The sequence below is a fragment of the Passer domesticus genome, chromosome 2 (assembly GCF_036417665.1).
Source record: "Passer domesticus isolate bPasDom1 chromosome 2, bPasDom1.hap1, whole genome shotgun sequence".
Taxonomy (NCBI): Eukaryota; Metazoa; Chordata; class Aves; order Passeriformes; family Passeridae; genus Passer; species Passer domesticus.
In genome coordinates, this window is record NC_087475.1 from 85,466,886 (window position 1) to 85,494,586 (window position 27,701).

General features: G+C 37.3%; 1 protein-coding gene and 1 long non-coding RNA gene across 6 annotated transcripts in view; one reads left to right on the forward strand and one right to left on the reverse strand.

Moving 5' to 3' along the window:
• TENM4 (teneurin transmembrane protein 4) overlaps positions 1-27,701 on the forward strand; it is a 1,559,611-nt gene that overhangs the window by 602,198 nt on the left and 929,712 nt on the right. For all 3 annotated transcript variants that reach the window (XM_064409696.1, XM_064409697.1, XM_064409701.1), the window contains exon 5: positions 26,653-26,725. The gene's annotated coding sequence lies outside the window, so the exon portion shown is untranslated. The remainder of the gene's footprint in view (positions 1-26,652; positions 26,726-27,701) is intronic.
• LOC135294457 (uncharacterized) lies at positions 1,130-16,002 on the reverse strand. 3 transcript variants are annotated; one of them, XR_010356566.1, is made up of 4 exons: positions 15,715-16,002; positions 14,043-14,165; positions 12,710-12,822; positions 1,130-1,166 (listed from the first exon to the last, which is right to left on the reverse strand). It is a non-coding gene; the product is annotated as an uncharacterized LOC135294457 (long non-coding RNA). The 3 variants fall into 3 exon arrangements; XR_010356567.1 differs by lacking the exon at positions 1,130-1,166 and having other exon boundaries at positions 11,606-12,822; positions 15,806-16,002; XR_010356565.1 differs by lacking the exon at positions 1,130-1,166 and having other exon boundaries at positions 11,606-12,822.

Consider the following 27,701-nt stretch of genomic DNA (forward strand, 5'->3'; position numbering starts at 1 on the left):
TCCTTCCGCCACTTCCTTCCTTCCGCCACTTCCTTCCGCCACTTCCTTCCGCCACTTCCTTCCTTCCTTCCGCCACTTCCTTCCGCCACTTCCTTCCGCCACTTCCTTCCTTCCTTCCTTCCTTCCTTCCTTCCTTCCTTCCTTCCTTCCTTCCTTCCTTCCTTCCTTCCTTCCTTCCTTCCTTCCTTCCTTCCTTCCTTCCTTCCTTCCTTCCTTCCTTCCTTCCTTCCTTCCGCCACTTCCTTCCGCCACTTCCTTCCGCCACTTCCTTCCGCCACTTCCTTCCGCCACTTCCTTCCTTCCTTCCGCCACTTCCTTCCTTCCTTCCTTCCTTCCTTCCTTCCTTCCTTCCTTCCTTCCTTCCTTCCTTCCTTCCTTCCTTCCTTCCTTCCTTCCTTCCTTCCTTCCTTCCTTCCTTCCTTCCTTCCTTCCTTCCTTCCTTCCTTCCTTCCTTCCTTCCACCACTTCCTTCCTTCCTTCCTTCCTTCCTTCCTTCCTTCCTTCCTTCCTTCCTTCCTTCCTTCCTTCCTTCCTTCCTTCCTTCCTTCCTTCCTTCCTTCCTTCCTTCCTTCCTTCCTTCCTTCCTTCCTTCCTTCCTTCCTTCCTTCCTTCCTTCCTTCCTTCCTTCCTTCCTTCCTTCCTTCCTTCCTTCCTTCCTTCCTTCCTTCCTTCCTTCCTTCCTTCCTTCCTTCCTTCCTTCCTTCCTTCCTTCCTTCCTTCCTTCCTTCCTTCCTTCCTTCCTTCCTTCCTTCCTTCCTTCCTTCCTTCCGCCACTTCCTTCCTTCCGCCACTTCCTTCCTTCCTTCCGCCACTTCCTTCCTTCCTTCCGCCACTTCCTTCCTTCCTTCCTTCCTTCCTTCCTTCCTTCCTTCCTTCCTTCCTTCCTTCCTTCCTTCCTTCCTTCCTTCCTTCCTTCCTTCCTTCCTTCCTTCCTTCCTTCCTTCCTTCCTTCCTTCCTTCCTTCCTTCCTTCCTTCCTTCCTTCCTTCCTTCCTTCCTTCCTTCCTTCCTTCCTTCCTTCCTTCCTTCCTTCCGCCACTTCCTTCCTTCCTTCCTTCCTTCCGCCACTTCCTTCCTTCCTTCCTTCCTTCCGCCACTTCCTTCCTTCCGCCACTTCCTTCCTTCCGCCACTTCCTTCCCCTTAGATATGTTGATTTTCTCCACAAACTAAGCAAAACAAAACAGAATTTCCACTAAAAATGCTGCTGCTTGTCTGTGTGATCCCTTTTGAATTCCTTGTTTAGTCATATGTCCTCCCTAGAAAATAATCAGTTTTTATAGGAATACATTAGCTGCAATTTAAAAGTGAAAATTCCAGAGAGTTTTTAGTGGTTTTGATCAGATTTAAAAATACCATTAAAAACCTTGCAGACTCTAATTAGTCTAGGGACAATTTCTAACTTACATTCTTTGGTTTTGATATTTTATCTCAGGACTGTGCTAGTTTGGGGGGTTTTTTTGTTTGTTTGTTTGTTTTTTTCTCTGTCATTGAAAGCCTAAATTATTACAGAAATGTATACCAGAGAATTTCCTCCATTCCACAACTATATGTTTCTCTCTCTAATTTTCCATTGAAAACTGGTCAGGATTATTTTCCTGTTTTGTACTTCAGCCACTGACAGTGCAAAAGAGAACCTGAAAGCTCAAGAGCTGTATCTGTCCTGAATGAGAAAATGCACAATCCTAGGTTCATCCTTTCAAAATGCTATGGTAACATTTGCTCTGAAACAAAAATTTGTAGCTCTGGATATTTTTGTGCTTCCACTCTTGGCCCTTAGATATACATCACCTACTTAAACAAAGATCAAAAGTGCTAAGTCTTCCTTTAGCATGAACACCATAGAAAGAAAATATTGGTTGATGTACAGACTGGGATGAAAGCAAAGGAAGGCTTGAATTTTTTTTCTAGAAGCATAGAGGGACTCCAAGAAAATTTAAATGAAGCAATAAATAATGTAATGATTAATTTAAAATCTTCAAATAATTAATTTAAGAAGTTACATTTAAATAAAAACTATTTTTTCATTTTTCTTTTCAGTACCCCACTATATAAAATATACACAACACTGCATGTGTGTATATATATACATATGTGTGTGTATGTATATATATATATATATATATAGGCTATTTTTACTTCAGTGAGGCTGTTTATGTCATAGGAAGAGACCTTCAAAAACAAAAACTAACTAGACAAAGCTAACTAGAGAAGCCTAACATTGACTCATGAGGTGCAGGACTTCCTTGCTTTCTGAACTCCATCTCAAAAAGGAGCCTGGGTGTTGCTGGATACAATCTTAGCTCCAGACTTTGTCAAAGTTTTATGTCTAAAGGATAAGTGTAATTGGAACTTTGCAGAAACTCAATCAAGAATGGCAACCCAAATATATTTATACAAATAAAATTTTGGGGAAGCTTTTTCCTTTAAAGTTTTCCAATAATTTCTGTCCTGAATTGTGCACCATAATGGTCATTATTCTCTCAGTATGTCAATTGTACAGATGATCAGATTTACTTAAGCGTTAATTAAGCACTTGTTACTTCTACTAGGTTAAATGCAGACCAGTCCTATTACAGTTATTATAGAAATGGTAAACCTTGTTAATAATTGGAAATCTCTTCTATTGTTTTGCAAGAACAGGAAAATCTTGCTGATTAAACATCAGTACATTTATGTCACTTTAATTGCAGCAACAGACTGTTGGCCTGGGATTTAGCTCTGGATTGTAGACATCTAGGAGCAGGTGTTGAACTAGATGCCTAATTCAGTTTTCTAGCTAATTGGGAGCTAGTTAATGCAGTCAGTGGAGCCTAGCTGAATGCATCTGTATTAGAGTGAGTTGAGCAATTCTCTAGGCTCCTTTCATTGTATTGGTACCACTGAGTATAATGAGAAATTAGCAATCCATCTCCCTTGTAGGCATATTGAGACGTTCAAATTTAGGTACCTGCAGTCTGGAGTTTGGTCTACACTAAATGACCTGACTGGCTCATCTCTTGAAAAGTCAAATATTTTGTCCACTCTGCTGGATAATTTGCCATGAAAGTATCTCCTAATCATGCTGTAATCCAGAAAATGCACACATAATGCTGTATTTTATTAAAAAAAAAAAAAACCACAAAAAAACACCAACAATTTTACTGTGTCAAGGTTCTTTTAATTGTCTTCAGTTATTTCAACTACCAAGGCAGTGGGGTAGGCCTAAGACACAGGTTCATAGAGAATGAGGTTTCATGGATTTGTTCTGACTCATGTGTCTTTGTTCAAGACCAGCCTTTTTTTTTTTTTTTTTATCATCTTCTAAATCTCCATAAACCTGCTCTTAAGGGAACTGTCCCGAGAAAGGAAGACTAAGTCACAGGGGCAAAAGCTCACCAAAAACATTTGAATGTTGAACTACCTGAGTTAAAGTCTAAAGAGAATCTTTAGGAAGGGAAATCTCATTTTAGCATAACAGTCAAATCATTCCATCTGCTCATGGTCATATGGAACAAAAAAAAGCAGCTACCAGTAGTGTGTTTAGTAGTAGAGAGAAGTGCTATGAAACAAGAGCCTGAAGCCCTTTCCCAGTCACATGTGCAACATGGAAATAGAGTATGTTTTAGTGTAACGGACCTCCTTTCTCTTGTTTTATTCTCTGTTTTCCTCTCACACATCTGTAATGTTTTCAGGTAGATATCTTTTCATCTTCTACAGATTCTGAGCTGTTCTGAAAAAAATCTTTGTCACAGCTGTCACATACCACAACATCTACCTTGACTGTTCTCCTCTTGTACTTTTGATTGACACATACTCCTCTCTTTTCACCTTTTCCCCTTTTTTCCCTCAGTTTTCAAATTGCCAAGATCTCATTTTTTGTTAATTTTGGATTAGGCTGTATATAAATCACACATTCTCTGTTACTGAATAAGGAGTTCTTTCTAGTTCCTTGTCTGGCAATGCTGCAACAAGATCATTTGGGAGTCTCTTGCATTACCAAGTGCAACTTGAGAAGTACAGAGGCCGTTCTGCCTTTTCATTTTTTTTCTGGGCTCACTGGGATTTGGACATTGGAAGGAACCACTGTGGAAGGCTGTCTCTGAACCACTATGCAGAAGGCCAGGGAGAAATCCTGGAGCTTTACTCCTCTCACTGCAAAACTGTTAGTTTTCTCCCAGGCTCTCTGCTGTGCTCCAATTAACCACACAAAAAAAAATCTCATCTGGAGGGAACTACTCCTGATCAGTGTGGACACAAGCCAGTCAGAGTAGTTTGGTCCCAGGGTAGCCATTATTCAGCAATACAAGTTTTGGTCTCAAAATTCTGGTTACACCAGCATTTTGCCTTAGCTATATCACTTACTCTTCTGATCCAATCTCCTGAGCAAGGAAACTCTGGGTTTGGGGTGAGTTTCTTCTAAACTGAATAATACACTGTTTTATTTCTACAAATTATGAAGATATGATAGTGTTTGAGGACATCACACCAGTTTCTCAACCATTTTTCTTCTTTCATAGATGGCAAATAAAAATCACATAGGTAATTGTGTAAGTATGGAGAAAGAAGCCTGAGTGTCCTAAACAAAATATAATGTGAGTCACATGCAGAAAGAGCATGTGTGCAACTTAGTATGCAGGTGAGATGTTAGGATATCTTTCTGGTCTAGAACTAATGTGGTGTTTGTGCATCTGTGATCTGTGACTCTGGCAGCATTCAAAAGGTGAGAAATTACGACACTTAAATGACAAAAATTTGTTCAAGGAGGAGGTATAAAGATTTTAATTTGCCCTAGAATTTTTGTCTACTATGAATGTTGACATTCTTTTGCTAGATTAAGTTTATTCATTATGCATATTTTATTATTATTTATTTGAATATGCTTATCATGTATACTATACAGTTATCATATATATAATATTCATACAATATTCATTTAATATTCATAATTGGCCTGGCTCCTTACACATCTGAGATATCCTATGTATCCATGCATATGCTTGTGAGACAGGAAGAGAAAAAGACACTAAAGAAGACTTAAAAGTTTTCTTTTAACAAGCTTTAAATTACTAAGTAACATACTGGAACTGCCAATTTAAAAGAATATAATAGCTGGAGAAAGCAAAAAAGTTAAAGAAATCATACTGATTTTGTTTCTCTTGAATGTAGAGAAAAAGACTATGTCCTAACTCTGTGTATATAAGCCAACTTTGGAATACCATATTTAGTTTTTACTTGATCCAAAGCAGTATATAATTTTAATAAAATCTTGCATTACTAATTATCAAGAAAAGATTCTAAGGTTTGACCACATAGGTATCCAAGTACCTCAGTTATTTTTTTTTTCTTTTGCATTAATTCCTCCTTTCCCTTAAGATAGTCTAAGCCAGAAACAATTCCATTGGAAGCAACAGAGTTAAAACTCGTGTAAGACTGGAACTTGGAAAACAAAATGCACTTGAAGCTCAGGCATGTTTATGTCTGGACTTTCTACTTTTCTTATCATAAGAGAGAAATCTGAACCTGAGCCAGAGCTGAGTTTCCACTATGTTTCAGATGGGAAAGGATATCTGCACTGGGAATATTGTCCAAACTCCTGATTAGATTCCTTTAAAATGGCAAGGCAGACAGAAAACAGATGTTAATTGCTGTGAGAGAAAAGTTATTGGCAGAAAAGAGAAACTGAAAAAGTGATGGTTTAGCATAAAGTGCCTTTAACTGGAAATGGCAATACCACAGCGAGAGAAGGAAGTGATCTTAAAATGTAAGGCATAGCTCAACAGCAGCATTCAGGCTGTATTTCCAAGCAGGGACTTCCTGAATTTTGAGGATATTTTGCATATCCTGCATGTAGCTAATAACTTGCTGAAAGGTCAGACTTGTGTTTCATCTCCATTCTCCTTACTTGCACTTGCCTTTTGATGGCAGAGGTCAACACAGAATTACCACAGAAATACCTCACTTATCTTGCAAGGTATTTGTCATACAAATCTTACTTTAGGGAAAAAGGAAATCAGTGTTAGTGACTATAAGATCCCTTAAAGAGGCATCATTTCCCCTCTGAATCCAGTATTCATAGTTTAATAAAGTTAGAACAGTCATTCCCAGCTAGGATTGACAAATTTTATCTCTGTCTCTGTAGAAAGAAATCTAACACCAGGCATTCTTTACAGGGCAGTTTTGCATTTTCTTCCAGTTCCCCCAGTGCTGAAGGATGCAGTGATTGATGTGGTGGGATAACTCCAAAAACTGCAAATCAGGACGAAAGCAGGGAGAGATGGAACAGGGCAGTGAGATGCACTACAAACCAACCAAGCAAGGCTTTATTTCTGCTGCATCAACACTGAGAAAAATTACACTGTAAATGAAATTGAGACGCCTAAAGAAAATTAATGGAATTTTGGGGTTGATTTTTTTTACCTCCATACTAACTAGGTCTAACAATATTTGGCAGTAGGACAGAACACTTAAGTAAAAACAACATTAATTCCTGTTCACTACAGGAATGAAGTACCTGAATGAATAAAACATACTTAAAACTAAGTACAGCCTTAAGTTGGTCAGGATTTTGCTCCTAAGAAATGAAGCACACACATTGAAAGCAATCCTTTACCTTAAGCTGACAAGCTATTACTGCATAGCAATAACAGTTACTATGTTTTTCCTTTGTTCCCATTTAATTAAGCAGGAAAATGGTGTGCTAAGCATAATACGTTTGAATTGTACATATCCCATTTCTAAAGGTATTGAAGTTTAAATCTACTATATCTGGGTCTGCAATGGCTTCATGAGTATCTGTGTACTATTTGAGTTCTGTGGATCAAACTGCACCAAACTGAGAGCAGATTACATCCATTTCCCATCTCAGATCACAAAAAGGTGCAATGTTTGAAACAGCAGAGCAAAAACTCCTTCCTCACAAATGCCATCAATAGAGCCAGCAGCTCTACAAGCAGTCTGCAGAGGCTGCATAAAGAGCAGCATTTTTGAACATTTACCTTGCATCCACACCCACTGTGCCGTGGTGGTGGAACCATATTGGTTCCACAGGACTGTGGCTCACGTTCTACAAAGTGCAGGAGACAGCACATCAACAGAGCATGTATTTGCTGGATGACAAAACAAAAATACATCTTTCTGATGGAAACTGCAAGGCTGACCTCATCCTTATTAAATGATACGGTAAACAGTTTAGTCTTCATAATACAGACACTCTTAAACCAACCAAAAAATAATATTATTTTCAAAATTCTGTATTAAATTCTACAAGTTTAATACTCTATTAAATTCTATAGGCAGCTTCTATATCCTACTCTGCAGTGGTGGAAGCTATTTATTGCACTGAGAAATGGCTCTTCAGCCCTCCTTGGTAGATGGCTGCTTTGAAGAAGCAGGCAGAGGCTTTCGTACATACTATGATATGCATGATCTTAGAAGTGGGAGGGTTCCCCCATCTTATTCATAGTGAGATTTGGATGAACACTTATTCCCATGGTCTATGAATGAACCAACACTTTTCATTATTGCCACAATGTCCTAAAACTTTGGAGAGTAATAGCCTGATAAAAGGGACAAATAAAAATACACAAAGAAGTAGTTATCTCAATTGTACTATTCCTGGTTGTGGCTAATTACTGGTACTCTGAGAGCTGAGAGTAAACAAAATTAAATTTTCTGCTTGTAGTTGTAAACCCAGCAGAATTTTAGGTAGGAGGAAAAAAAAATGGTGAGTCAATTTAAGCATGAACATATGAAGATGCTCATTAAAATGGAAACAGGGGAATGTACTGCCAGAAGTATAAAACAAAATCTGTTCTGCACCGTTTATTACTTAGCATCCAGCTGATCATGCCTTCTAATCAGTAAGAATTTCTTGTAATGTTTTGATATTTAAAATTCCCTTTTCACTAATTTTTGCGGTTACAATTGCAACATGCCAAGTTGCCAAAATGGATTTTAACTATTTTTTCCCTCCATATATGCACACATTTGCACACTGCTGTATCCTTTGCCATGTCCTTACCAATATCTTGATTTATTCTGTTGTAAACTGGTCATCTGTGCTTTCCTAACCAGGGAAATCTTAATTCCAGTGGAGACCTTGAATTATCCTGAGCAGATTTAAACAAATCACATGGTATTGGAAAGAGCACAGAAAGCAGATAAGTTGCAACTTCTGCAGCCACTGTCTTTACATGATGTTTGTTTTCAGGTTTCTGTCAAATTATTTCCTTCTGCTGTCTTCAGGGGTGAAAAGTTGCATCAGTTTCTGCTGCCCATCTCATGCCTGTCTCCAGGCTGGTTCCAGTGTTGCTGGCCCAGCAGTCTGGGGACACACAGTGAATGGCATCAGGGAGCTCGTGTGGCTGGAGAGTGAGTGATGCTGAGAGCAGCACCCATAGCACCACAGCCCTGCCTGCTTTTAATGCAGCTTCCTAGTGATTTATTTTGCATGTTTTCCTCCCAGTTGCACACTGATAATCTCTTTCATTGGCATTTTGGAGAGAAATCTCTCCATAGTTCCCTCAGACAGGACAGGATGGGCACAGAGCTTGTACATATTTCATTGCTTCATTGTAATTTGGGTTCCCTAAAATTGAGTATTTTAACTGAAATTTTGCCTGCTCTACATTGTGTTCTTTTAGAAACGCTTCTCGTCTTTGGGTGTAACTTAAAGTAACTGATTATGTGATTATGGTTAAAGCTTGGGTTTATCAGGAAACTAGTTATTGTAGTCGAACTATCATAGTAGAGCCACTAATATCTCTGATAGATGTTGCGGTCCCTAAATATAATCCCCACATTGTTTGCCTTTTTTTGCCTTTTTTTTTTTTCAGTGACCCTATATGACACATTTTTTGATAGTAAAATTCATAATATTTACTGCTTTTTATTGGGGCAGTCATCCAAGCAATCTTGGTTCCTTAGTCTTCACCCACATTAATCCACATCCCATTTCAGCACTGTTTTCAATTGTGAAATTCAGATCACATCCCCAAATAAGGTAATGGGAAACATGAAGTTAATTGAGGCTGAAGCTCAAAGGGATCATCAGGGAACTGGGGCAGTGTCATCCTGTCCTTTTGAGTTTTTCTAAGCCTTCTGATGTTTACATTCTTGTAACGAACTTTCTCACAGAATTTATGTAAATAATTAATTGTTTTGCATTCTTTTCTGGAGGAGGAGAAATCTGATGGACTGTTGGTTTGTCCAGTGTCATTTGGAAAGGTGGCACTTTCACCTACCCATCCACCGTCACTTTTGGAAATCTATAAATGTTGGAGTCAGGAATCAAACTGCCCTCTTTTTACCTTGGAGAGTTGTGTGTCTGCATAGTTTTATTTTATGTCCTATAGTGACAGGGCAGAACCTTTCACCAGTTTTGTAAGTTCCTGATGGTACAACCAGAAAAGGTTTCACGCCTCTGGGTGGGGTTAGAGACACTAAGACGTGAGCAAGGAGCTGCTTCAGGCTGTTCAAGGAGAAATCCTCTTGCCTTTGATGTTTTGCTCAGAAATAAGAACAGGATGGTTAGAGCTGAGGGCAAGGGCTGTGCACAGACAGAGAGGTACGCTGGCAAGTGCAAAAGTTTCAGTTTGAATATATTGGAGTGCTTAGAGTTTTCCAATTCAAAATATGTTTGGTTTTATTTTTGGTTTGGGGTTTTTATGGTTGGTTGTTTTGGGGCAGGGGGTTGAGTTTGCCACTTCTTCAGTTTTACTTTGTATTTAAGTATGCAGTAACAACAGATTAAAATCAAAGGGGAGAACTATATCTGCTCTTTATTTAATAAAACTTATCTAGTCTTATTGACAGAATTCCTACAATGGAATTCAAGAAGGTTTTGAACCATTTAGCCTTTCAAAAAACAAAATTCCAAACTGAAGAGCTCTTGCTTTGCTTTTCCCCTTTACACTCACATCAAAAGGGAATCTGATTTTTCCTCCTTTTGCATCCTAACCGTATGCCAGCCTTTGTAGCAGCTGCATAGTGATTACAGCAATTTTTTGCCCAGTCTGCATGGTCTTTGTCCCTTTGTCAAGTTTTGATAGTTAATTTATACCAAGCTCTTAGCTACTCTGCTAAGGAACATTTTTGATTACCTGAGCATGTGAGTTATTCCCACTCTATGCAGTGGGTTTTAAAAGAATAAACAAAGCCCAAAAAATTTCAAACCAACACTTTTATTGATGTCATTTTATTATTTGATATTTTTTCTTTATTGCAGGAACAATTAATTGTTTCTTTATGCTTCTTTCTTCACTTTCTGGTCCTATTTTCTAGTTCATATGGCATGCAAATAGTTTTTAGCCTATCCTTAGTACTGCCCCTAATTGTTTATGAACATGATTGCTTCCTGTTATTGCTTCAAGATTCTGATTTTGTTTTTCACCTTTCAAAGTCTCTTTTCAGTGCACTTTAACATCAAAGTCTGGTCAAGGAATATCTAAAATCTGATTCTGTTTGCTGGCAAAACATTTGTATGCCTCACTAGGATACGGAGGATTGAAAGGAGTAGATAAAGGAATTGCACTGCTAAAGTTGTACAATTATACAGAAGATTAAATATTCTTTCCCTTCCAGTCTCCTTCAGATGCTACAAAAATGGTAGATGACCCAGAATTAAGGGAAAGAAAAAAGTAGAAAAACTGATAGCAATTTCAACTGATTACCTATGCAAAGGATTTATAGTGGAGTCAATCCTAAATGGCTGCGGAGATTTTACAGTAATGGAACAGAGAAATGGAACAGAAAATGGAACAAAGAAAGACCGAGATCATGAGAATAGAAACTTATGGCATCTCTCTGTCTCCTGCCATAACCTGCAGAAGTCAAACAATGTTCCCGGTTAAAACATACTCTATTATGATATTTGCATTGATTTCCATGTTAATTCATGATGGCACCTGCCTAATGTGCCCTGGTAGTCTCCACTACATTAATCTTTATGCATTTAACAAAATTTGCATTTAACCATTACAATACTGTTATGAGGTAAAGACAGTCTTATCTGACAGATTATCCATACTAAAAAGAGAATGAACTGCAGAACAAAGGAGTGGATTTCTAAGTCTTCTAATGTGTTAGCATGCTCATTATCTTTTGAAATGGGGATCCAGTCCTAAGTTAGATGCTCTAAGTAGAGTTAAAAAATCCATATCTCAATATGGGATGAGATTCACCTTGCCACACTCTAAACATAAGATATCCAACCTAAGTTAGTAGTCTGCAGTTTCTTTCTTTTCTGTTTTCATTTATTCTATAATTTAGCATAATTCAACTTTACCCTGAAGAGGAAAAAAAAAAATGGTATGGGCATTGCTGCTCTAAAAAGATTAATTTCCAGAGAAGCTTGGATATTCATCGGGAGAAAAAGTTTTGATTGGTTGAGAGGTCAAGGAATTTAATCCTGACTTCCTCACAAACAGCTTTTTTTTCCCTTTTCTTTTTCTTTTTTCTTCTTCTTTTTTTTTTTTTTTTTTCCCTGTCATCTTCTGCTGCAAAGTCACTTATTTTCAAAGACACAGACGGGTCAGTCCAAGCAACTACATCTCCAGGCAGTTTCTACATCTCTAGACAACTTCTCTTTTAGTGGTCAATATTTTCATTTGACTTTGGGTGATTATTTTTTTTTTTATTGTCTCTAGACTAGGTGTAGGAGTTCAGGTTCTGGTTTAATTGTAAGTGTCTCAGGTTAACACTGATGCTGTGATAATACTGTATTACCCAAGTCTATCTCTCTTTTGCATTAAACTGATATATATTTGAATTCTCTGTTATTACTTAATTTGAATTTTTGTTTAACTGTTCAGCAAGAAAATGGTTGTTCTTTTCTCTCAAGTGGAGGCTCTTTTGCAATGATAAACTGCTTATCTCCTAGTGTGTCTTTGGATTCAGCTAACTGCTTCCAGGTGTCTGTTATGTATCCACACTACAGACAAGTGTCTACCTGTATGCTAGGTATTTATAAATTCAGCAAATGAAGACAGAGTCATTACAAGCAACAAGACACAATTCAGGTGTTGAAGTGCAGGAATTATCATAATTTATGATACTGAAATCATCTGCCTAGCATAGGTACATGGAAGATCTCCACCTTTCTGGAATGGATGCTTGAGATCAGGTGGGGTAGCCCAGAACATCCCAAATGCCACTAGTTGCCTAAGTCACAGCACATAAATTGACTGCCAGGGTTTCCAGGGTGTTATCTTGTTCACACAGTTTGTACTGTGATTTAGGAGATGCATACCAACTCCACAGAGTGTCTTGTCTTATGTCCAGAGAATGGGGGTTTGACACCTTTTCTCTATCTGGAAATAGATGGTCTTTAAGGCACTTTCCAAGCTATAAAAATTCTATATAAATGTTACATGTGAACACCTAACTTGGGATATCTGATATCTCCAGTTTCCGTTAGGTCTTTTTACTTAAACAAAGATCAGACAGAAATATTCAATGTGCTTTTTTAACTATCTCAGCCCCATAAATGTGCACAAGTGTATATTTCATCATGATGAGCTTTTACATTATAAAAATGAAGTCTGGGAACTCCCTGTACTTTTGACTTCTAGGAGAAGCATGATCAGTAGGACAGAAAATCGCACCCACTTGCAGCACACTTGAAAGAGTATGCTAGCTAAATATTTTCTGGGGAAATAAAACAAATAATCCAAATCAAAACATACTGAATCTATCCAAAGTTTGTGCTATTCAGCCAAGTGAAAATACTAACCTTCAAAAAAACAGAAAATATTTGAAGTTTGATTGTGCCCCAGTTGAATCTCATTGATCTGCTGTTTGTCCTTGCCTCCTTTCTCACTGAAGAGATGACTTTAACAGCAGATCCTAAAATTAAGCATACAATGGGTGTCATTAAATCACAGTATCACAGAATGGCTTGGGTAGAACAAGACCTTAAAAATCATGTAGTTCCAGCCTCTCTGTGATGGGCAGGGACGCCTCCCACTAGACCAGGCTGCTCAAAGCCCCGTTCAACATTGCCTTAAACAAAACCAAGGGAGGGGCATCCACAACTTCTCTAATTAAGTGGCACTTCTGTAACTGTTTTGTTATTTTGTTCAATCAAAACCCTTGCTGGGTCCTGGAGAGAGGTGAGAGGAGTGATGAAGTAGATTAAATGCATGGCTGGGTGCCCTTGTTGAGATCACAATTTACCAGCACTTATGTTTTCCTGTTCGCCAACTAATTCTGAAACCACTTCAGTTGATCTCAGGCCCTGGAAAAGCTTATTGAGGGAGGAGATTAATCCAGAACTTGCATCTATATGTATAAAAAAAATCCTTTTGAATAGAACAGTGAATGACAATCAATAGGCTTGCAATAGGACCACACTTTACATCAGAAACTCTAAAAGAGGGAATGTACATTTTTGTGAAAGTCACTGGAAACCAGTAAGCAGGTTCTAACCTACAAAAACTCAGACAGGTCAAGAGTAGCTAATAAATCATCTCTTTTTCAGTCATGACAACCTTGAAGGAAGAATTCAGGCTAGAACTTCTACAGTGTGGAAAAAGCCAGAGCAGATTCATAATGATTTATTTCAGCTGGATTGTCTGCTTTTCCAGTCCGTAATTTTTAACCAGTTAGGTACCTCTTTATTTTTTCCTATTCCTTTGATCTTTTAAGGCTGTGGAGGTTTTCTAGTCCTTTGCTAATCATTTTGGTTTTGTTTGGTTGGGTTTTTTTAATTTATGGAATAGATGTTCATAGCTCAACACAGACGCTGATAACATTAATCTAAGTTATTTGTATGAGTGTTTTCCTCCAGCTGTGAAAAAGACTTCTCAATAGTGTTAGGCAAACCCAGAACTTGTCTCTACTATAAATCATTTGCCTTCTTTCCATCTCTATACAGTGGTAGTGAGGAGCCCAGGAAGAGCCAGGCAGAGGATAGGACTTCAGATGAAGCCAGAAAGAACAAATAAGCAGAGGAAGATAAAGACCTCTCCCTCTATTCTGCAACGACACGCCTATCTCTGCTGCAAAGCTTGCTTCTTCAAGTAAACATATTGACATTTATGTCACCTTGCCACCTTGATGTCTACCTGCTCACATGCTCCATGCTTTCAAAATCCTGTGTTGTGAGTCCTCTGAGGTGGCATCTGTTGTTTCGTCACTTGCTCATACAGAGGCTTGCACAACAGGGCTTTAAAGCACAGCTTTAGTTTCTAGGCATTAAGAGAATAAAAATACACAATATTAAAAGCTGTAGCAGCTACAATAAAACATGCATTTATAGGGGTTAGCTTGATGCATAGCTAACAAATCATTTAAACTTTTAAATACATATATATAAATAAATAGCAACAATAAATAAGATGAAACTGCAGCTGGGAGAGAACTCTTGTGGCTGTTAATTTTTTTTCCTCACTTATCTTCCTTCTGCATAAGGGATAATAGGTTTGCATTGCAAATTCCAGGCAGTCTATCTCTCCTCAATGACAGTTTTGCTATAATTCTTCTAATTTCAAGCTCCCATTTAAAAAGGTAACTGTAAATGGCATCCAGGCCATTTTTGCAGTCATCGGCAGCTGACTCAGTTGATTCATTTCCACAGATTTAAGTTGTTGCTAGCATAGTCAATCCCTCTGGAAAAAGGCTGCTTCCACATATCAAATGGCTTGTGCAGACTCCAAATCCTAGTTTTAAAATAAGCATAAAAGCTAAGGTTTTTAGGGTCCATGTCATCACTCCAGCCTAGCTCTTGGGAGAGAGTTATACGGCATTTGCAAAATCTTCTCATCAGGAGTTTTCATAATGATGCTACAGCAGAAACACATGAACATACAAATATAATATCTGGAGTAGCTCTTATTTTTCTTTTTAAAATTACATGTATACTGGTAATCAAATAATTTTGAGCTCAGAACTGATATAATCCAAAGGGCTGACCTCGAATAAGCAAAAAATATAGTTATGACTCACTAATTTGATATGATAAACCACTGGCTAGTGCTACTCATGTTAGTTCCCTCAATATGTTCCTTGCTATCTTTATAAGTATTAGTCAACAGGAATTTCCTCTGCTAGAATCAAGAAATTTTGTGTAAATGCTGTGTAAAGCATATTTACATTTTAAATACTCTGTTTGGTCAAAGTAGTATCACTATACATCTGTTGAGTTTGTTCAAATTCCAAAAATGGCAACCAGACATTATGAAATCAGTAAAATCCCTAAAAGAGCTGAGACTGTTTAGTCTAGAAACCAAAAGACTGAAGGAAAACAGTATAATCATCTCCAAATATGCAGAAATGACCTTCAAAGAGAAAAGGAGTAAAACATTATATTTGTCCTCATTGAATATAGTTAGAAGCAAAGGCTTCAACTGCATCAGAGAGCACTGGGTGAAACTGCTGGGAGAACTTTTTAGCAGGAAGGCAAAACACCAGAATAAGTTCCTTAGGAAACTGCAGCATCTTCCCCAGAGGGTTTTACAAAAAAGCCCAAATTAAGAGCAGGAAGGGGTTTTTGCACCCTACACAGGCTATCAAAGAAGAATGTATTGACACTTTATTTTTTAAAATTATTTTCTATTAATCTGTACTTTTTTCGGTTTTCTCATGGACAGACTTTCCAAAATGTTTCAAAATACGAGAAAAGCTGAGAAATTTAGGATTCAATTTCTTTTGTATAAGTACATTTTTGCTAAACTTTCTGCAGGTAGGTGCTTCACCATGAGACTTCGGGGCTAGACCAGAAGTAAACAGTCTATTTACAGAAATCTCTGCAGTTCTGTCTTTAGGCATTCTGAAATAACCCAACAATAGTTCCCAATGAGCAATGCTGGGTAAGCAGCCATATTAGTACCAAGGAAAAGAAAAATATAGCCACAGTTCTGCTATGGCTTCTGCTGTTTCTGCTGTTGCTGCTTCACAAGACTGTTGCACTTTTTTGCACCTGCTGTCTACACTACTTTTTTAATACATAAAATTCACAGGTAACGGCCCAGAGACAAAAATAATAAGAAGTGTTACAGGTAGCAGAACTTTATGGAGTCCATATCTTTTCTTGCTTAAATTAGAATCTTGGTGTTTAGAACAATGCCAAGTAACTTTCTCATGCTGTTGTTGTGATGTCATAGTGACTTCTGCTGGCATTTACATTGTTGGCAAATGTGCTGCATGAAGGGAAAACAACCTCACCTTCGAGAATGAAAACCACAGGAACACATTTTTGTCAAGATATTTTATATACACATATAGCTCAAAGCTTTCTCCGGTCTCTGCAAATAAGGGTGATCTCACGTGACAGCCCTTTTAAAGACAATTCACTTAAGTAGATTCATTTGCATTTTAAAGAAGGGTGTAGGAGGTAGCAATTAAAGAAAAAATTCTTGGTTAAATTTGTTCCTTTTCACAATGTCTTTAATTCTTCTTCCTAATATCTAACTTCTGTTTTACCATTCTTCCCTCTCATTTGACTGAAAAATAAATAAATCCAGAAATATTTTCTTGACCTGATAATTGAGCAGGTTAAACTGTGACGCTTTATATTGTGGCAAATGCAATGAGACTTAAACCCCTCCCCCGCCCCCAAGTTAAATTAGAAGCACATGTCTTTAGTGCTCTGTGTCTCTGCCTAGCCATTTATTTTTTTCTTCCCTGTTATCTGCATTGCAATTCTTTGGGAGCTGTATCATGCTCCTATTACAATATCATGGCATTCTGACTCTGGTTGTGGCATCTATGTAGGTAACAAACCTGAGTGGACACTGGTTCACCGATTTCTGGGAGGGAGTTTTAATTTTTTATTCTAAAATTTCTTTTAAAATTAGCATATTCGAATGGTAACAGCTACAAATGAAAAGAAAAATTGACTCAGTATATTTATTACCAGGAACCTTTCAGTAAAAGACTTAATTTTTCTTGTAATGTTTTAAGTTAAGATAAACCTTGCCTCAAAATTAAACTTGAGAAGCATGTACTGTAAGTTAAAGTTACCCTGAAACAACAATCAGCTTAGCCTGTTAGGGAGTTTTAAATGTGTCACTTAGTTTCTTGATCTCAAGGTGGGATTATGTGGAAAACAATGCTGTGAGGAGCAACCACAGTACATTTCAGGATATGAAATTGTCAATGTTTGTGAGACATTCTTATCTGTACTCAGCTCAATATGTATTGGACAAGTCATAGGAAGAGATGTTTTGCAACTTCTTCATATATTCAGGATTTTAAATCATGAATTGTCATAAAAAATTGACTATGTTTCTCTTAGTAAGAGAGTACTTTGCTTCATTCTGCTGTAAGTCATGCTTGGATGATTTGAATTCTGTTGTGTTTAACAAGATTCAGATAATTCATTTTCTCTCAGGATAATAAAATGGATACAATGTCATTTATGGTTGTAATTCTCTTTCATAATTTTGCTCAGCAATATTTTTTTTAGTGGAATGCTCATTGAAAATGGAACCATTACACGTAATGCAAACATTTCTGAATTGAGATGTTAACATTTAAAAATTGCCTCATTTCTCTTTAATGTGTTTTGCTGTTTTTCTTGCCTAATTATCATTCTTTTCAATATTTATGTTAACATGACCTTTCTCTGACTGAATGGCTTTAAGTGCTTCTCAAGTACTTATAGCATCATGATTTTAAATTAAATTATGTTGTTGCAGAAGAGATTGCAATGCAGCCCACAGAATAGCAGGGAAAGGAACAAGTTTCTGTTAGTCCCAGAATATGAATGTAGTGATAGAGTTTATTAGCTCACTCTTCAAATCAATGCAACTGTATCAGAGGAAGTATGACTTTGTTTCTTGCTCATTATTAGAAACATTCCAGCAAATTTAATGCTGGTCAAATTGTCATATTGAATAGCTGTGAAAGATTGTTTAATGTTGTAAAATGTTTATTACTTTTATTTATTTTGCCTTCATCCTGCTGACAGAATTAAAATTACACTACAGATTCTGTTCACCCATGGGAAAAGATCACAGGAACACAGGCAGTAAGATTTGGCTCCACATCTTGAATTTCAGGTCAATGTTATTCCACGGCCAAAACCTACTCTTTTGAAATCTCTGAGGTCTAGGGCTACAGCATATGCAATAATAAGCAAATGCAGAATTTTCTTGTAAATAATGTGAGATGTTTACTTTGATTTTCTGCATGTCTTTCAGTGTATGTTTTCTGTTTGTCTAGAATTTAAAAGTAAAGACCAGACTATCAAACCAGTTTCACTATGAAAGCCGTTACTGTATTACCAGACTTCCCAAATGTTTTTACTTTTACCTTCTCCCTAAAAAATAGGACAGTTTTTCTCAATCCTTCTTCTGTTTTCCACTGAGAGATGACAATGAGTAAGAATATGATGAGCTGAAAGACATGAATGACACACATCAAGGGAGGAAAAGGGAACAAAATCACAAAAAAAAAAAATCAAAAGAGATGCAGATTTTTTTAATATTTAACTTTTTAACATTGAAAAATGTGAACAAATATAAAGACAAAATAAGACTGAAGGAAAATAATGGATGTTAAAAAACTTCCTAAAAATGGGACATTAAAACAAAAAAAATGCAAAATCAGAAATAGCTTGTAAATTGTAGCAAAAGGAATCAGGTAAGCTTCAACTGAAACAGTCACTAATTAGCAAAATTTCTATGTACTCATCTCACTCTTCAATTCCATTTGACATAAAAATGTCAAATAGAAAAAAAAGAACTGGCAGCTAAGAGTCAATAAGTTCACATAACTTCGTTCACAAGCTTCCCACAGAACAAAGCTTAATCCATAAGAATGCTGAGTCTGCAACTTTTCTGACCTCCATGGTTGAGCAATTGGGTGTGATTTGACACTGTACTTTGTGCACAGGTTGCTTGGGTTGAGTTTCTTAGCAGAATTGAGGAGGAGTGGGTTTTTTCCCTTTTACAGAAAATGCATGTAGTCTGTTTCTAATTGACTTTCTTTTGCATTTATGAAGATAGAGAATACAAAAAGAGAACTATGTGCAAGGTCAATTCATAAGTCAGGAAGGCTAGGATCTTAAGGCAAGTTGCTGTAGATGAATGGTGTGCATGGATATTCCAGAATATGAGGACAAAAAAAAGCAAGGTATTGCTAGAATTATCAATTGTTAAGGTTGGAAAAAGGTTTTGTGATCACATCCAACCATCATGCTAGCACCACCATCATGTTCAGCCCTAAGCCATATCCCAAAGCATCCACATGTTTTTTGAACACTTCCAGGGATGGTGGACCACACAACCTCCCTGAGAAGGCAGTTCCAAAACCTTACAACTCTTTTGCTGAAGAAATTTTTCATATATCAAATCTAAACCTCCCCTGGTACAACTTGAGGCCCTTTGCTCTCATCCTTTTTTTTTTTTCCAACACTGAGTGAAGTTGTCTTGGCCAAAAAGTTTCCGACACTCTTTTGCCAATAGCACTAATACAGCTTCTCCAACCCACCATCCTTCCTTCCTGGATGTCAGGTTTGGCCAGGAAATCTTTAACACTTGATGTTCACAGAGGATGCTCTGAAGTTTGGCAAGATATAGGGGAGCTCCCTCTGGGAAGTGTTCAACTAGAGTTAAACAAGACAGGGTCACTGCCAAGAGTTTGGAAAAACAGCATGAAAAGAGACAAAGGGAAAAAACAGAGAGAGAAATAGAGAATGCAATCATCTTTTTTTTTTTTGCTTTTTTTTAATGGGGAAAGATGTCAAACTGTCATGTTAGTCTCTGCTGAGGTTTTGAGCATGAACAGTTGCCAGGGTAACTGCTGTGCCAAGCCTCAGCACTTATGTATTTTTTCCATTGATAATTGCTAATGTGAACAAGTGCTGGCTTGCACTTTACACCTGCCTGGCTTGTAAGTCTACTTTAATTGGATGTGCCAAGATTGAGGAAAAAGTAATCTGCCCTTTCAAGACAAGTGACAGATAGATGAAGTGTTGCTTAGGCCTTTACTGTAAAAAATTTGCTGACAAAATTACTATGAATTGTCTTCCCTCAGTGCACATATACTGCCTTTGTTTATGGAATCAGGAGTTTAAGCTTCAAGGTTCATTATAAGTAATTATGCTGTAAAGTTTTTGGGAATATCTTGGTGCTGTGTGGCAAAATTCTATTTTCCCCAGAGTTCAGAGTGTCTCATTTTATATGTATATATGAAACCAGTTTTTCCAAAGGGATGGAGAAAAATGAGGAAAACTCAAAAAATATTACCATTCCTATATACATATGTGTGTGTACATTAAAAAAAAATGGTTCTAAGAAAAACCCTGGAGAATTAATAGGGACAAGTTTCTAAACAATTCTTCTGCTGATAGTTTGTTCCACAACCTCAGAAGTGATGTGGAACTTTGGAGTGATCAGTTTTTGAATGCAGCATCTTAAATTCCTAAAGAGATTCACCTGAAAAAATTCAGGCTGAAAGCCAAGGAACCCAGGAATCACATCGTTTTTTCCCATGCTTTTCCTTAACTATACTGTCTCTATCCATAATTTGGACTACACTACAAAATTCTACCAACAGCATCAAATTCACTAATAAGCTGCACAAGACTGCACCAAAAGGTAAAGAAAAGTTATTAGGGGGCCTTCTTTTGTCCTTCTTTTTTTTCCTCTTTTCTTTTATTTTCTTCCTTTTTTCATTTTTTCTTCCTGATGATCAGGAGATTACAGCATTTCTATGCTATTTATTTGCTTTTCAGAGCTGGCCCACTCCATTGCTTAGTGTATTCACTGTGTGTAACTGTCTTTCTTTGATGTTGATTTCATAGTGCACTTAAATGAAGTTTCCTGAAACCAATATGCCAGAGCAAATTAATATATGAATAATACATGGTGCTTATTTTAGCAGCTTTCATCAGAAGACCTCAAAGAACACCATGAAGGATATCAGGGAGATTGCTTTATACCATTCCAAGAAGGAATTACTGTGATGTTGCACTCCTTACATAAAATTGCACTATCAACGAGGGTAGAAATAAGATAAAACTATCCTACTTGACAAAAATATCCCAAAAGTTAGACAGCATTAGATATATCGGTAATTCTGATTGCATAATCTGACTTCATTCTGAGTCATGCCAAAGGTTTCATGTGCATCTGTTTGTTCCTGCGGGACTGATTGAGGATTAAAAGGTTACAGTATAAGGCAGAACAGAGCTAGTCAGTCCAACCCACCAAGCTGCTTGGCAAGATAGAGAATTAAAAGGGAAATTAGTGAAATCCCAAACCTACTCCATAAAGCACTAGATAGGCATTTTATGTCCAGAAACACAGTGGACTCAGAGGAATGCTATTTTTGTTAAGATATTTAGGTTAAAAGCTTAAAAAAGGGAAGCTGCTGAAACTGCCCAGGACAGCAGGGGATTTCAAACACCTTACTTGAGATTCTTCTAATCCATGTTTGCAGTGATATTCATTTACTTATGTAATTCCCCCATGAGATAGACTCATGAGGCTAAATTATCTCTCATATTTCTGCTTGGTCACAGTGTCATGGAGATGAGAGACTTTGGAAGTACACAGAAGTAAATGAGAGTGCCACGTGGTTACCACAGCTGATAAGCCCCAACTGTAATGAAGTATCAGCTGAGTGAGTGTTAGAGTTCTTTTATTAGTGGCTGCTGCACAGAGAAGTGTATAATGTCATGCTATGGGTTAGTAGTGCTGATCAAAGTTTAGGAGTTCATCAGAGTTTACCCTATCACACTTTCCAATGTCATCAGAAAGAAATTTGATTCGCTTTTCAGTGAAAAAATTGACCTAGATTTTTAGCTTCACCACGGAGATGCTTATAGAAGCATCTGTAATGGAGTTTATCCACAATGATTGTAACTAAACTGGAGCAGCAAAAGCATAATATAGTGGAGAACTGCAATGCAACAGCAAATGTTGGTGTAATGACAAAGAAAAATAAATTGTAGAATCAAGTTTAGTAAACAGATGATTTTAATTTACACAATAATCAGATAAAAAGTTATCTTTTAAAATCTGCGTTATGAGTGAAATAAAATCACATTGGATGTTTTAGAGTGGTCAATTCTAAATTTATTTCATAGTCTATCAATCTCAAAATATCATAGCAGAGATAACAGAAAAATAGATGGGCTCTGACTTTATAGTTTAGTAAGACAAATTTGTTCCCTGGAGATGCATGATACATTCAGCTTTCCAACGAGAATCAGGAAAAGAAACACCTAGAAAGCACACCAGGAAAATGTACTTCTTAGAAGCACTGTGGCTGCCTGGGGCTGATATCTGCCACTTATCCAATATCATGCTGCAAAAAATTGTATGATTGTCTTGTTACACTTGGCATCGTGAGGCTGTAACTCAAGTACTGATTCAGTTTTGAGCCCCTCACTTCCAAAAGGACATTGGGGTGCTGGAGTCCAGCACCAATGTGCTTTTGTCCAGAGAAGGACAAAAAATCTGGTGAAGAACCTAGAAAACATGTCTTTTGTGGGGCAGCTTAGAGAGCTGTGGTTGTATAGCCTGGGGAAGAGGAGACTCGGAGGGACCTTTTTGAACAACTGCCTGAAAGGAGGATGAAGTGATGTGGGCTTCATTTCTTCTGCCATGTTTTAAGTGAAAAGATGAGAGGAAACAACCTTAAGTTGCACCAGGGGTGTGTCAGACTAGATATTAAGAAAAAACCTTAACTGAAAGAGTGATTAGGCATTGGAATAAATTTTTTGAGGACAGTGATGAGGTCACTGACTCTGGAAATGTTCAAGAGATATCTGGATGTGGTTCTTGGGGATATGGGCCAGGGGTGATTATGGTGCTGGGCTGGCAGTTGGACTAGATGACCTAGATCTCTGCCAACCTTGATGATTCTGTGTTCAAGGCCAGGTTGGATGGGAAAAGTCCCAACCTGGTCTAGTGAAACATCCTCTGCCCTTGGCAGAGGATTAGAACTAGGTATTATTTGTCCTTTGCAACCCAAGCCGTTCTATGATGCTGTGATAAGAAGATCGGATTATGCCCCTGTTGACATGTTAAGATAAGTCACAAAGTCAAAAAACTTTATCAGCTGGGATTGCAGCCATATGGGGCAGGCATTTACTGGCCTCTCTGCAGAGCTGGAACTTCTGTTTTGGACCAAAAGCTCATGGCAGGCACAGTTTGTAAATTATTAGAGGATTCAATTGTGAAAAAATAGGATATTCTAATGAAAACTTCTATCATACAGCGTGAAACTTGATGCATTTGTTTCTTTCTTTGTTGTCATGGGCATGTCTTACTGGGCTCATGAGACTGGACAGGTACTGCAGTCTATATTGAGCGTTCTCCCTGTGATAGTCATTTAATCAAACACCCTTGGATTTATTATTTGTAAAACTCAGTATTAAGTAGACCAATTAATACATTTCCCTCTTGTACAATATTGAAGCCAAAGACATATCAGCAATGTCACTTATTTATGCCCTAAAGTTTTGCCTGGGGGAAAGGCAAGGAATGGCCAATGTCCAGTTTGCTTAGTCCAGTCTCACTACGATTTCCCTGGTAACTTCTCCTCACCACAAAACAACAAGCCTCAGTAGGAAAAGGTGGGATCAGAAGTGGCTAAAAGGGGATCAGAAGCAGGGTAAATGTGTTTGACACTTTTCTGTATAATTAAATTCAGCACTGCAAATAGCCTTTTTTCCCCCTGTGAGGACAGGGTTTTTCTAGCATGGATAGATAGATAGATAGATAGATAGATAGATAGATAGATAGATAGATAGATAGAATTAATTCTTTGTCTCTCCTTTAACTCTGATATACTGTGTGAATGCAGTGTCATGCAAGGACTGTGTTTCAGAAAGGACACCACTGTTGCTGGTAAAACAAGTTTAAGCAGTTTAATATTCAAAATTATTATATTTATTTGTTTGTTTGTTTGTTTCACAGCTCTTCTGGTAGAATTTTTTTTTCTCATTTTGTTTTTCATCTTTCCCTTCTCCAAACCAAGAATTTGTCTTTTCTTTGAGTTAAAAACAGCATTTCACCCCAAGTGCTCATCAATTGCAAGTGCCTATTTAATTATTGTCAGACTTTAGAACTTTTTACTTGTTAGCATTAAACTGGTGCACAGACATGTAGTCCCTGCAGTGTGAGATGTAACTAAGGTCGACTTTTAAGAGCAAATCAAAAGAGAAAAGCACCACCAGTATAGCAGAAATTAGAAAGAAAACAGAATGGAAGAAAATAAAGAAGGAAATCCTCCTAGATTTCAGAAGTCATTATGATCCAATTCTTTCACTCACATTAGTACAAGGTAGGGTACTTTCAGTGAAATCCGTGATGAAAAAAAAAACCAACTTTTTCCTTTAGGTACAGACTTCAATAACACTGGCTTAAAATAATACACCTTACTCTTAGCTATGCCCAGGTAACTGCCAGCATGTCTCCTTGTAGCCATCCTAAGTTCAAAGTCAGGCTATTTAAGCTAATAGCTCTTCTCCTTGATTTAAAGTTTTATATTAACCTAAAAGGCAGGGAGAGCCGAAAATCATGAAAAGAACAATTCATAGAACTCAACTGATAAGCTGTGACTCATTAAATCATGATAGCTTATATCACATTCATAATTGTGTATTCTCTCCTTGTTCTTGTCTAGGCCAAGACAATAAATACATTTTCCTGATTTCTACACTATTAAACTGAGGGAGAAGCAAACACTTGACATAGTAATGATTGATATAAGTAAAATTTTGATCAGATAAACATGCAAATTTCAAGAAGAAAAAAATTAAAATATTTCTGTATATGAAAACTGATTTTCTAGACATATTTTCTTTCTGGTTTATCTTGTTTACATTCATCACCTTAGCTATCAAAGGCAAAGGCAGCACACAGGCTTGCCTCTCTAAGTGTGAAGGATAATCCACAAAAGTTCAGTGACAAATATCGTCCCTGTAAATTTCAGCCACTGCGATTTGCCAGGCACCTTACCTTGGGGGTTTTTTTGTTTGTTTTTTTGGTTTTTGGGTTTTTGTTGTTGTTGTTTCTTTGGGTTTTTTTGTTTTGTTTTGTTTTGTTTTGTTTTTAGTTTCACTGCTGGGTGTCAATAGCCTGCTGCTTAAAACATAACAGCTGGGAAACAGGAACAGAACAAGCTGGAGCCAACTACTTGCAAAGTTTCCTTTACCTGTAAATTTATGCTGTAACTGGAGTTACTATGATAGTGGTGACTGAGCTTAAACTGAAAGAGCTTGGTCACTTTTAGATAAGTGTTAGAATGGTTGACTCACCATCTCTGGAACTGTTAAAAAACCATGTGGATAGGGCACTTGAAGATCGACATGATTTAGTGGTGGGGCTAAGTTGATGGCTGGACTTGATGAACTTAGAGGTCTTTTCCAACCTCACTTATTCTACGATTCTAAGGCTCAGACTCTGGGATGGTTGGATTTGAGGCCAAGACCCACATCAGATTTAGGTTCAGAGTTAACAGCATCAAAATCCCCCAACTTCAAGTGACAGCAGTCTTGTTCTCAAATCACCTCATAACATTTCTAGAACTTCTTAGGAACTAAGGGTTGTTATAACTTTGACTCCCAAAATAGCCAAAACTAAAGGACCTGTTATGGCTCTGACAATTTCAGGGAAAACAGGAAATACTCTTCCACTCAAAGAAAGAATAAAAATGATCAGCGTGTTCAATGCAGCTAGCCAGAATTTGGGAAGAAGGCAAGAACAAATGGCCTCACGTTGTGTAAGTGGAGGTTTAGAGTAGATGTTATTAAAACAATTCTCTCTGGAAAAGGTTGTCAGGCATTGGAACAGACTGTCCAGGGAAGCAATGGAGTCTCAACGATATTTAAAAGTTGTGTTGATGTAGCACATGAGGACATGAGTTATTGGCAGGCTTGGCAGTGCTGGGTTACCAGTCGGACCTTGAAAATCTTAAATATCTTTTGCAGTCTAGAAGGTTTTGTTTCTATGATTCTATGAATCTGTTCTACTTATGTATCAACACCATCTCCTATGGTGTTTTAACAGTTTGGGAAGATGAAATTATATCAAAAGGGTCCTGACTAAAAGTTAAATGTTTTGGTTTTATATTACCATTGTGTATTACCTCAAAATTATATATGTATATGTGTGTAACATATGTACACATGTAAATGTGTTTGTGTGTCTTGAATGCTAAGTATTACAGCCTTAAGTGTACAGAGTATCTTTTCTGGCCTAGTGGGATACGGGATGGATAATAAAGATGTGCAGTTGTATATAAGATAGATATTTTGATACTATTAGATATATTGGGACAAGCTTTTTCTAATTGGTTGTATATATCAGTAATTCTAGGTTTAGGTTCAGGAATGGAGGCTCACTGGCCTTACTACAGACAAATATAAAATTTGTTTTATGGTTTAATATGCTGAAATTTAAATAAAAATCTTCATCCTGTGGATAACAGCACAGAAAATCTCCTGTATAAACCCATGATATAAAAAGATGGTGACTTTCTAAAAGCTCTTTGAATTAGCCTTCAGTTCTGCTGTGTTGTCTTAGTTTAACACTCATTAAATGTTTCACAATACTATGATCTCCTCACAGTAAATACAATTAAAGTTCCTTTCATCTGGCACGAAACAAAACTTCATTATTACTTTCTAATTCCATAACTGTACAAGAGAAGCAAACTTTCTGAAATTTAAAGTCTTTTTCCAATTTCAGTTTTTCTTCCTCTTTATTCTTTTGGTAGGATGGATATATTTCTTTGTTTGGAAATTAAGATGTTCTCTGCTTCTGGGATATGGTGAAAATCTGTAATTAAGGTAAGAGAAATATCTTCTGATTTTTTACAATTTCACAGTCTTGTAATCTCTCATGTTTTCGGAAGTCATGCCTGTAATTCTCTTTCTATGCTTCTTCTTTATTCATATTTCTTTTAGAAACTCCAGTTACTCTGTTGAATTTTTAATAACATAAAGACTAAGTTGTTACAGGAGCTTCTTTAGCTAAACCAGCACCTGTGGGCTTTTTGGGATTGTTGTTAGAGATGCCATCACAGATTTAAATTTTACCAGCCTGTGGGAATAGATTGCCTTTCTAAAGAAAACAATTCTTTTTGTAAAGTAATTCACCCTGCAGGAATTTTAAGGCCTGAGGATTTAAATCTGATTTTGGAACACTTTATAGTTAGCATAAAATTGAAAACCAGCTTTATAAATTAGGACCCTTCACTCCCACTCAAAGAAAATAAAACTTATGGGATTTGCAAGTTTTGATCCCTCCACCCCTAAACAACTAATTTAAGAATTGATCTCAAGGCAACATCATTTTCCACTGAGGTTCTTTTTCTAATATAGCCTGGATTTGAATAGGCAATGTTGATGCATTGAGACTAAATTACACACTTCCTTCAAGAGGCATGGATTAACAAACATAAAGTTGTAGCATTTTAAAGGAGTGGAGTGCACAAACACCAACACAAGCCAGTGGGAGCAGATCTGCCTATCTCTTGTAAGGGCTTTTTCAAATCCCTGCTCTAAGCAGCATTGTGAATCAAATCAAATGCTTAAATCAAATATAAACACAGGAATGATGCGAGGCCAGTTCTCAGAAACAGATGGATTTACCAGCCTCTTATGCTCTGTGTGGTGGGATTACCACCAGCAGGTTCAGCATGGCACTTGTCTGGCAGCCTGCTCAGTTTTCTGTGTAGCTCATGACATCTGTAGCTTGCAGTGCACTGGTTGGAGAAAAGGGATGAAGTAATGTTTTCTTTAGATCACTCACTTATTTACTAAT